Source organism: Thermobia domestica, chromosome 14 (genome assembly GCF_964235325.1).
Source record: "Thermobia domestica chromosome 14, izTheDome1.hap1.1, whole genome shotgun sequence".
NCBI classification, from domain to species: Eukaryota; Metazoa; Arthropoda; class Insecta; order Zygentoma; family Lepismatidae; genus Thermobia; species Thermobia domestica.
In genome coordinates, this window is record NC_137467.1 from 153537822 (window position 1) to 153550555 (window position 12734).

The 12734-nt window shown below is 38.0% G+C and overlaps 1 long non-coding RNA gene across 1 annotated transcript in view; it reads right to left on the bottom strand.

Moving 5' to 3' along the window:
* Positions 1 to 12734, bottom strand: part of LOC145670733 (uncharacterized) — a 248725-nt gene that overhangs the window by 125733 nt on the left and 110258 nt on the right. The window lies entirely within an intron of this gene.

The window sequence follows — 12734 nt, forward strand, 5'->3', positions numbered from 1 at the left end:
GTCCAGGTGGCAATGCAGGAAGTGTAACTTTAGGAACATATTACATCCCATGTTACGAAATGAAGTAATTAACCTGCCCACAATGTCTTTGTAATCAGGTGACTTATGATTCCCTAGAAAGTTACTGCACATTTCTCGAAAGACCTCCCAAGCCTCACTTTCCACTTCATTAAGCTTAGAAGAAAATGTAGCATCCTTAAAAACGTCTCTATTTTCAGGTCTCGTAAAAACACCTTCTTTTACCTTGGCCTCGCTGAGTCTTCGGAATAGTTTTCTGAGATGATTAAATGTTTAGAAACTGGATGCAGTTAGCTAAGGATAGAAGTCAGTGGAGAGCTTTTGTGAACGCGGCATTGAACCTCCGTTCCGTAGGCCATAAAGTTAGTTAGTTAGATCAAATGCTTCACCATCCCGGTTCAGGGCCTTGACAAAGACCTTTATGAGCCCTAATTTGATATGAAGGGGTGGTAAGAATATTTTCTCCGAATCCACAAGACGTTCATTAGCCACGTTCATCTCCCCTGGGACCAAGAAGCAGCAGTGCTTTATGTAACCTTCTTGTAAACCGGTGAGGATGGCAATAACTTTAAGGTCAGCGCATACAGACCACTGGAACTGTTCGTACTTTATTTTCTGCAATAGGTTTCGCATTTTCTCGTATGTTTCTTTCATATGTACAACATGAGCAATATGGATGGCTGGCTTTTCATTGCCATTGTGTAATAACACTGCCTTGAGATTTATCCTAGAGGAATCTCCGAATAGCCTCCAATCTTCAGTGTTGTAGTTCAACTTCAGTTGTCCCATAAGCAATGGAATGTCACTGCAATATACCAAATCACCATCCTTTGTAAAATTAGGAACTAGGCTCACCTCTCTTTTCCTATACATCCATATATTCACATTTTGGTTTATTAGATTCCATTGTTGAAGTCGTGATGCAAGCAGCAGGACCTTAGACTTGGGAAGGTTTAAGTCTCTGATCAGATCATTCAGCTCTTCCTGACTTATCACATGTGGTTCATTAGCGTAATTGGGATCTGACTGTGTACTCGAAGATTGTGCAACATCCCCACAAGCAGCAGGTTCTTCATCGGATGAAACACTGCACATGGTGTATGAGTCTGGTGGTACGGGTACAGGCAGACAAACATCATGTTTCACAGGTCTCCTCGCGGAATCCAAGTTACGATACTGTATTTTATGCTTCATGTTTTTTGAAAAACCTTTTATATTAGTCAGGCAGAAGTAACAGTCTGAAACATGAACACGGGGCTCGCGTCAAACATAGGTACGGCGAATGGCATCGATTTATGTGTACCTTTCAACCATCCTGTGAGACTACCCACACACGAGTTACAACTTTGTTTCGGAGCCCAAACGCGATCCTGGTCGCCGATTTTACACCAGAAGTACAGATGGCAGGCTGTCTTCAGGAACGGTGACAATGGCCTACTTTGTCCCTTGAAAATCACTTCCCCACATATGTAGCAGAATGAATCTGTCGAATTGTTGCAAGTTCTCGGCATGTTCGTTTAACACAAACGTCAATATTTCACGCAGAAATATTTTTCAACTACGGTATACACAGACACAGCGTAACACCACCTTCTAACACGAAGATCAACTCGAAACTGAAATATTTGTTTCACGAGACAACGTGGTGTATGTCTTGGCGCCTTTTTTTAAACAATCTGTCTGTCGTCTAGACAAAAGGGAGCCGACGAATGTTCGCAAGTTGATTACGAAACCTTTCTCCGTCAATAACGCCTAGGTTTTAGTGTATGCAGTGTGGAACGACAATAAATCTTTGCAACCCAAGGGGAGGTGGTACGTTTCCGGGAGGTCGTGAGCTAGAGAAAAGAATGTTCCTGGGATATAGCCTAGTAACAGTTCGTGGATTAAGATAAAAATTCAGAATTATGCACTCCAAACACGGAAAACACATATTAAATACGAAAAATACGATTTTTCTGTCAATTATGGAAACAGCAAGGTGACCAGAATTTTCACTTGCGAAAACGGGACGCATACGAATCGGCTACGGAGGGGAGGGGATATCTGACTTCCAGATTGCATTTTGGGACTCAGCAGTGTTCTTAATTTACAAAATACACAAGTAAGAGTGATAACACACCGTTTCTAACTTCACGTGTACCACACAACAAATAATGGTTCCCGATTGCAAGTTCTACCCAACAATTCTTTTACCTAGTTGAACACTCAGAATTCCCACTCAATTTCCACTTGAACCACGAACACTCAATTCCCATTTGAAAATTCAGAAGTTCTAGACACGCCTGAACCTTGGCAACGAGTGTTGGAACGGAAAAAAGTAGAATTTGTATTGACGATTTATATTTTGAATAATAATTACGGGACACTTAGGCCATTTTTACTTAAAAACGGGACATTTAGGCGTCCCGTTCGAGAATCAGAAAAAACGGGACAACGGTTGGAAAAAAGGGACTGTCCCGGCTAAAACGGGACGTCTGGTCACCTCCGAAACAGCACCCCGCCAAAAAAAAAAAAAAACTTACGTGCTGGAACTTTCTCGATGAGATATTCGTAATCAGCGTCTCGAAATCTATCCGGTACACCCTTTCATCCTTGTGGGAGGATTTTCATGCCGACCAGTGTTATTGCACCTTATTCTCGCTTCTTTCATGACCAAAGAAGGATAATACACTGTAAGAAGAATATAAGGTAAGTTAACTGACATTTGTAAAAAATGTAAAACCGGTCCAGTGTCCTAGAACCTTCCATCAAAGACATCAAAAGAAAGAGATGTAGGGAAAGTCTTACTGACACTTTTGAAAATGTGACATGTATTTGTTAAATGGTGCTGAATTTGGTAGAATTGTACCAACTTTTTCACAAAAGGGGCTGAAAATGCCAGCGTGGTACCAACGGGCCGACGAATGACAAAAAGGGCTGAATTTGGTACAATTGTACCAAGTGTGGCAACAGTGATGCACATTCTGGTTCCCCGTAACCAACCTTCTAATGTAGAGCGGCAACCACCGCAACACACATGCGGAGCCCAATGTTTGTCTTAATCACCTACGGGCACTAGAAAGTAAGCTTCATATGCAACACAGAACTTTGTTCCAAGCACAATGTTATGTTTAAGTTGTTTGGGGCTTATGAATATCCACAAACATAACAAAATGAGGCTGCTGATATTTTACAAAGCCTACTTGTAGACATTTTATCTTCCACACAGCACCTAGTGAAATTAAATCAAATGCCACTGATATAGGTACCACTATAATTACTCAATACTGTATGCAGCTAACTATCCAAGTGGAATCATATAGAAATTTACTAACTTTACTTTAGTTAATATTTTTGTAAAAGTAAGGGGAAAAATAAGAAATTATATTTTTCTAGACAGTTATTTTCATTCAAAATAAATTCTGTATTCAAAATTTGTGATCATAGAACGCATATATTACGAAACGGAACTTGCTGATTAATCCACAAGAGTTTGTTCTGTGTTGCCTTCTATGGACAGCCGAGGAAATAAAGGCTGAAATTCTCTAAAATGACGTTCTTGAACAAAGACGGTTTTGTAAAATTCCTTCCAAACAATCGACATCTGAGGAAAACTAATACCAGATTCGTAATTAGCACGTCAAAACCATTCGGTAAATATAAAAACATTAAGATAAACAATTTCTTGTTGAGCAGTGTAATCAATTACTAATAAGTACAGTAAATGGTAGACACAACGTAAAGAATGTAGTAGGATGCGATTTTTTAAAAAGGCATTAAGAGCTTTATGGTGCAAAAAGTGCTATATTTGTAGCCATATTATAATATCATGCAAATTCAGTACATTTATAATATGTATATCTACAAAATTTTAATGTGTACAAAGAGTGGAAGAAATGTATAGGTATCAACAAAACATGAGCTTTCAAAGCACTGGGAGTCAAATTTTGAAAATGAAGAAACGCTATAGAGCTATTTTTAATACTCTCAATATGTCCCTGATTTATTTTTAATTTAAATTGATGTAATAGTTAGACTCCTAGTGTATACTATACAAGGTCAGTGGTTCTCAACCGATGTGTCGCGACACACTGGTGTGTCACGCAGTCTCCTAAAGTGTGTCGAGAAATTTCAGAATTTAAAACTCGTGAAGAATTTAATAATAATCAGTTAAAATCGAGATAGACTGTACCAGTCAACACCTCTAGAGGTAGCAATAATGCTCAGTGCTAGATAGAGTCATTATAAAAACTAATTGATTTCACTATTATAATAGACATTATTATTATTATTATTATTATTATTATTATTATTATTATTATTATTATTATTATATAATAAAAATATGAAACAAGTACAGGGTGCGGCACGTAAAACCGGCCCGTCGTAATATTCTGGTATATTGTGTTTTTGGCAACACTTAAATAATCTACCTTCCTACCAAGAGATGGCGTGTCGAGGTCGGGTCGACTTACGTGACCTGCAGCAGTCACGTGCAGCCGCAGCCAGTGAAACTTGTCGAAACCAGTTGAGAAAAAGGCCTCGTTGTGTTAAGCCGGGTGAGTGTCAGTGTGTGATAATGCTCATGGATCCACTAATGCTCATCATGAGTGACGAGGCGTGGTTCCACCTGTCTGGGTACGTAAATTCCCAAAACAACCGGTATTGGTCGACAGAAAATCCACACGAAATCCACCAGGTACCCTTGCATGATGAGAAGATTGGTGTTTGGTGTGCCATTTCCGCCACACACGTTATTGGGCCCATATTCTTTGAGACGACAGTGAACAGTGACGTGTATATGGGAATCCTGGAGGAGTTTTATACACACTTGACCGAAGAGGAGCGTCAGTTATGTTACTTTCAGCAGGACGGTGCAACATGCCACACATCAGCTGCATCATTGTCCCTTGTGCATGAGATGTTTACACCAGAGAGGACAATCAGCAAAGGCTTGTGGCCTCCTCGGTCACCAGACTTGTACACGTGTGACTTTTACTTATGGGGACTGTTAAAGGGAAGAGTATACGAAACAAATCCACACACAATTGAAGAACTCAAGACCAGGATCAGTGTTGCCACACTCGAGGCACGCGATGATGCCAAACACGGCTCTGAATTATGCTAGATTTTTGTAAATTATGCCAGATTTTCAAATGATCTTTCCTAACTAATTTTAAAGACCCGCCCCCTATTTATCTTCATTATCTTAATGAAGTGTATTAATTCTATTCATGTACAAAGCTAATATGACGCTGTCAGGAATGATAGTAAATAGCACGTTATAGGGGACGATGGTCGAATTTATATTTTATGAATGGATAACATTTTAAGAAATATATACACAACATGCCGCTTCCGACACAGCCCTGAAGCATTTCTTTTAGTGTATTACTAGTTGTCCCCTGACGCTCATATCCCTTCCCTCTCAAGTTGTAAATTGAAAGGGACAGAAACATCCCAGATAACCACACATTCAGATTTCAGTTGACAGTAATAAAATTATGGGTAAGTAAATATGTTTTGCAGAGTCACGTTTGCTATTTTTGAACATTTGCGTTTGCTCTGAATTCAACAAAAAGTTACAACTGCAGAAATACTGACTGGTTTCATTGCTCCAACCATCGCTTCAACTAAAAAGAATAATTCCCGACGGTCCTTGAACCATCTAAATTTTCGTTCTTTTTCTGCTCACCAGAGGGAAAAATGAAATTATGCTAGATTTGGCCAGGATGCTAAAGTCAAGATGCTAGATGCTAAATGCATGTGGATTATGCTAGATCTAGCACCAAGATGCTAGATATGGCTTCACTGACCAGGATCCAGGATGTCACCAATAGCATTACAACACAAGAACTGACAAGGGTATATATGAATCTCCTCAATCGTGCTCACATGTGTGTTGAAGTGGGCGGAGGACACTTTCAGCACCTGCTGTGAAGGCTGCTGTGAAGGTGAGTAGTCATATTCAATACATTACATTTCATTTATGTGTTGTAGTTAATCATATTCAATACATTACATTTCATTTTATGTGTTCACTTTACGGGCCGGTTTTACGTGCCGCACCCTGTATGTCGCGATGTCTTGGACACTCAGTAAGTGTGTCGTCAGTCATAAAAGGTTGAGAACCATTTTTCTAAATCATAGTAATAAAACAATGCTGCTGATGTATGTCTAAAATATTTGTAATGATAGAACATTATAGATGACTTTTAGTGTATTTTATAGTAGAAGACAGGTTAACTCATTATTTTTATATGTATATACAGGAAGTATTGGAATTATTTTATCATTTTCCTTTTATTGTTCTACTAAATTTATTTGTAGTTCATAGTAAGAAACTGCAATATAAAAGCACTCCCTAAAGCTGTCAATGTGGCTCAGGGAGGTGTACCCGAAATATGACATCACGCCAAACAGTCTGTTTCTGTTCCTGTGACGTAAGCAGTGCATTTTTTTTGCGTTATTAGAAGCTTTATATCTCCGTAACTAAGAAACTTTTTCTGGCGTTTTTGGTATGTGCTATATTGAAGACATGATGAATTTCTACATTATCAAATCATTAAATTAAAATTTTCGATCAGAAAGGAAATGTCCATTCTATTCTAACAACGTGAAAAAAAGTTTGTTGACTAGACACACAGAGAAAAATCCGTTTTCCGGACAACGGTATATTGTACAAATATACGGTATCCTCTTGCTTACTATAGAAATCAGTACGGAGCATACGTTATCCGTATGTTACATAGGCACTGCCCTTAGATGTTACATCATGCCGTTGCAGGATGTCTGATATCTAACAGTTTTCCGTATATCACATGCATATACTTATGTTACTTTCGTCAGCTATATGTTATATACGTCCATTTTTATGTGAGATCCTGACCGCCTACATTGTTTCATACGTAAAGTACGTGTAGATGGAACACTTATACAGAAAGTATTATAAAACATGCGTTTTCTGTTATACGTCTGCTGTACGTTAAGTCCAAAGCTACAGGAATTACGCATGTAACCTATCTTTTTAAGTACACCACCTACAATTTCTTTCTCTCAGTGCAAGTGAGCTTATTTCATAGAGATAAGACAAGTGAGTTTTATTTCAGAGAGATAAGACAATGAGTTTCACTGCACAGAGATAAGACAAGTGAGTTTCATTTCACGAAGATAAGACAAGTAAATTTCATTTCACAGAGATAAGACAAGTGTGTTTTATTTAACAGATATAAGACAAGTGAGTTTCACTTCACACGGATAAGACAAGTAAATTTCATTTCACAGATATAAGACAAGTGAGTTTCATTTCACAGAGATAAGACAAGTGAGTGATATTTCACAGAGATAAGACAAGTTAGTTTCATTTCCAAACTATACGAGTTCAATAATGAAATTGGAAGTAGTATATCTATGACTTCTGGTTGTAATAGAAAGATAAGATCAAAAATAGAACGTGTCCCTCGGATGTTGAATCCATATCAAAAGGTTATTACTCACTATCTCTTATTGTCTCTGCTTTATAGAAATTAATATATGAAACCGGAGGTGATACTTGATGTCTATCGCTATCTCTGACCATTTTTGCTGGAGATATCAATATGGAGATCAATATTGAAACCGGAAATAGTAGTACATTTTTAGTAGAAGGATAAAGATGAAAATTGAATCTACCCTTGGGACGCATAATATATTTCAAAAAGCCACTTTTTATTATCTACTGCCATTTATGTTCTGTGACGAATAACACTTCCTGGTTGAATAATAGGTTAATGGAGGACTTCAAACCTCTTATTGATACGCTGTTACTTTATGGCAATCAACCTTGAAACTGAAAATTGTTAATTTCAACCACTTCCTGTTCGTTGAGTTTAACGTCCCGATCAGCAGCGAGGCTACATAAGATGTGGGCCTACTGATTAACGTGGAATCCGAACCACATGAGCTCCAGCCGGCACTTTTTGTTTGTATAGAGGGTTAACAGAATAATGTGGGAGGAGGAGACATAAAAAACTACAGGCACCATATTGTCCAACACAAACTCATCTGGAATCGAACCAAGTTTTCCTTGTACTAGAGGTGAGCTCTCTTCCACTGAGCTACCAATCGCGGACTCCAGCCTAATGTTACCCACGAAATAACCTTTTCCATGTTTAACATGAAGTGTATTACTCGGTCCGGTCTTAACTGCGATAAACAAACCTTGACCTACTGCGTCACAATGGGGAAGAATCATGGAACACCATTTATGAGGATAAACACTGGGCTCATCATAACTGTCTTGGTGCAAGACTACATTTCAGTTATAGGAGGATACACAATATACTGCCATTTTTGACACATCCTCTACATTCTGTCCATATATGTGGGATCTGTGTGCATGATCAGGTACGGTATTCATGCAAAGTATGTATATAAAATTTACTCATGTCAAACCATTTTGGGTGTTCATTTTTTTCATTTTCACCAATATATATTAACATAAAATGTAGAAGGATATTCAAGTAACTATACATTAGATAAAAGGGAACTTAATAGCACCTCATCGTAGTTTATAATGGTCGGAATAGAATGACTGATAGCCAGTGCTCAAAATGGGCCGGTTATACACCGATATACCATACCGCCACGTCTTATTACATTAATTTTCATACCGGCACTTTTTGAAGCAACAATCTATATCGGTATATTAATTGTGTTCATACGAATTTAAAATTTCAGATTGAAATAACCAGTGGCGTATTTACGATTTTGTTTCGGGGGGGGGGAGCTTTGCTAACTTTCGGTGGGGCTTTGCTTGAAAATGTGAAAATTGTGCAAGATATTTAATATACTTTATTATAGTAAGTAAGATTTCGGGGGGGACTTAAGCCCGGAAGCCCCCCCCCTAAATACGCCACTGGAAATAACCATTACTATGTTTTCATCGAGTTTAAGAGAAAGAAAGAGAGGTAGCGAGGTACGTAAATATATTTGTCGATACAAAAACGAACTGTGACTCTATATTACGTAAAATATTAAGTCAATGGCTTGCACGTATTCTAATTCTAATTCCAAGTAGCATTTTCTCCCCTACAATTACCAAGAAGAATGCCAAGCTAACGTTGTAGGTTCTAACTTTACAGTAATTAACCTACGGAATCTTCCCTACAGTTACCTAAAAGTATGTCAAATCAATGGCATGTATTTCGAATCTAATTCTAAATAGCACTCTCTTTCTGACAGTGAATATGCGAAAGCAACAGTGTTCTTTAGCATAGCAGACAAATATACGAACTAACTATTGATTTAAGATAGGCAAATAGGAATATCGTATGAAATCAGTATAATCTTAGGTTCAGTTGCTAGGGGAGGTAGGCCCAGTGGTTTATTTGTGGATTTTGTAGAAGGGGGGAATATTTATAAAGAATTGCTACTAAAACATGAAGTTGAATTATTGTACTTTAAAACGGATTATGTAGCCTATGAAAGGGGGAAAATATCTTTCCAGGCTGGGAAGACTGATTTAAACTTAGAGACAGGGAAGTCAAGACTTAGAAGGGGGGAAATTCCCAGGCTTCCCTGGCTACAAATAAATCCCTGGGTAGGCCAGTGTGGTTCTCAAATGTTCATATATCTTATAAGCATTGAAGCGAGGGAAAAGAGCTACAATATAAACAGTAAAACACGAACAGAGTGTTTACAAGCATGAAAAAAATTGTGCATAATAAGTTGTCAATTTTACAAGTTTACTCCTACGAGCTACGATTCGATACGGCCTCTTTTACCTCCTGCTTCATTGTGTTTCCTCTCTGACTTTGATAGTCGCGTGCCTTAGAGTGAAGAAAAGGGAAAAAGAAACAAAAAACCTTCATTAACGGATGTGGTAAATATGTTTATTCCATTTTTGTAAAGAAAATGTCATAACCTTGTACACAAACTGATACAATTCTGTAACAATCACGCTACTTGTAATGCCATGCAATCTGCTAAAACAACATGTGAAAAAAAGTTTATGTATTACATTCCATAAATAGAATCTTTACTTGGTATATAATTAAACAAAAACTATTTGTTGAGCAAAACAATATATTCACGTTAGAAAACTACATACGTGTGACAGTTTCGCCAACTAACACTTTGACTTCATCAGACATTATGGGATACAGGAGAAATGTATATACATTCCTGTATATAGGCCTACGTACATACAGGAAGAATGTACACTCATGTAAAAAATGATTCTCGTATATCTATAACTGTCTTCTTGTAAGAATATAATTTGATAATGATTTTGCAGGGTACTTTTAATGCTGATACTATGTGTATAATCGGGAAATCTATATTTGTGGTAAATTTCAAAGGAAAAGAATTGAAAATTAGAATGAGTGAAACAAAATGTTGCTAAATGGACAAGAAAGTTTTATTTTCGTTTTATTGTTCTTATTTACTGCTCTTTTGACCTGAAATTTGCCATATACATGTCTTTGCCGATTATAAACATAATAACATTATAAGAAATACCGGGCGAATACGTTATCAAATTATATTCCTACAACAACATATTTATAGACATGCGACAATAATTTTGGACATGAGTGTACATTTCTCCTGTATCTCATAGTGTCTGATGAAGTCAAGGGTTAGTTGGCGAAACTTTCACACGTATGTAGTTTTTTAAAATGTGAATATATTGTTTTGCTCAGCAAATAGTTTGTTTGTGTTTATGTGTGTTTTCGAATACATCTAGCTCCGTTCTTATTTTTTCTTTACTTTGTTTATGTATTTACATCACAATCTGCCATCATCGTGAAGTCACTTGCCTAATAAGAACTCTTTGTGTTTGCTAAAGTTGTACACCAAGTACAATCCCTTCGTTCATAGCTTCCATGACTCCTCACAATTTCTTCTCAAATGAGTTGTTTCTCCTTTTCTACTTACCGCTAAGGCCAACTGCAGTTTGACCAGAAAACAGGATCCCTAAGTAGAGGTACAGTACTATGGACTTAGAATGTAAAAACGGAAATCAATATTTAAATTTTTATCGAAATCTTTATGTTTAGTTCATGCACGTGGATTTCTTAGCTTTATGTATTCTATCTGCATGCTAAATTGTCCAGACTAGCCGGAAAAGACTAGCGTTATGTCTACGTATGTGAATTACGTTTTTCCATTTTATAACTTCCGTGTCACGTAAAACTGTATTTGCAACAAACTGTAAGAAACTGTAAAAACTCCCAAAATTAGTTATGCTGTTGCAGGGGCGGATCTAGGGAGGGGTCGATCGGGTCGATCGCCCCTTCCCCCAGAAGAGGAAACTTTCTTGTTATATATATATAAATAAAATCCATCCCAGAGTTTGGAGTCCTTAAAAGTAGCATAATGACAACCCACCGCTCCCCCAGAAGTCGGTCCTGGATCCGCCCCTGTGCTGATGAACGCATTTCTCTCAAACTTATTTTTTTCTGCACACGTCGACAACGAGAGTTTGGATTTGAGACATCACCGGTACCACTTTTCCACGTTTCAATGCTATCTCTTCCGTGGTATATTAACTAAGGATTCACTAGTTTCATTCAGTTCAGTCACCCATAACTAGCAGACCAACACTTTACCCTTTCAGAGATAAACAACCGAGTCCGCAACGCTAACTATGAACTCAACTCATCCTAAGAAAAGTAACACTCTCAATTATCATCTAATCTTAATTCTCTGCTGTTCACTGGATAAGTAGTGAATCCAATGGATTTCGCGTCTAGTCTCATTCATTGATCCACAAAGATGAGCCGTTTCCAGGTTCACAAGAGGGAAGCCATCCATTTCATCAACAGCAGGTTAGGGAGAGAGAGAAACATGTTTCTTGCATACACAAATTCACTACACTACAATTAATACTCTACATTTCCTAAATGTTGAATGAAATACTATTAAACTCAGATATAAAACATACCTCTGTGTTAAGTGATTCATTTCTGCGAAAAGACTAAGATTAGAGATCGGTACAGAACGTGTGTCTTTATGGCACTGAATATTGTAGTATTTAAGTTCTACTTTCATTCCTATAACAGTGTCATTAAGGCATGTTGTCAGTATTGTGAGCAACGCAACAAAGTCTCAAATTCACTTCAGCATGTATTAGATGAAGGCTCCTTCAAGCTCTCTAGTTCTAAGCATTTACTGTACGCGCATTTGGCGTGGGAGACCCGGGTTCGATTCCCGGCGGGAACTCACGTGGTTTGAATCCCTGTAGGTCCACGTCTCATATAGCCTCACTGCTCAAAGGGACGCTAAACTCAAATCAACGGAGGCCTTTTCACCGTTGTAATTGAAACACATGGTCAAGGCATTCAGGTCTCTCTCTTCGCACTTCTTATCTGTCTTTCCCTCTGCCTCGACTTGGCTGTCTTGCCTCTGGTCAACGTGCGTTCGGGCTAACACTATTCTTTCCCATAACTCTTCTCTGATGTTTCGTCATTACTTACGTTCTATCCAGTCAAGTTTTCAATTATTCTCCATACAACCACTTTTCTTTCTTCCGTCAGGTATCAGGAGATCGTCCCTCTGTGAACGTAACTTCTAATGCGAGTAGCCAAGCTGGCGTGGTTTCCTAACCCAGTTCTCTTGGAAGCAAGGTAGTGCAGTGGAGAATGGTCTTTACTGTAAGGATAGATCTTGCATGATGTTTCTTGCATTTACTAACTGCGTCGGGTTCAATCCTCGGTCGAGGTTCGTAGTCAACGTTAGTGGTACATTATGTTGTT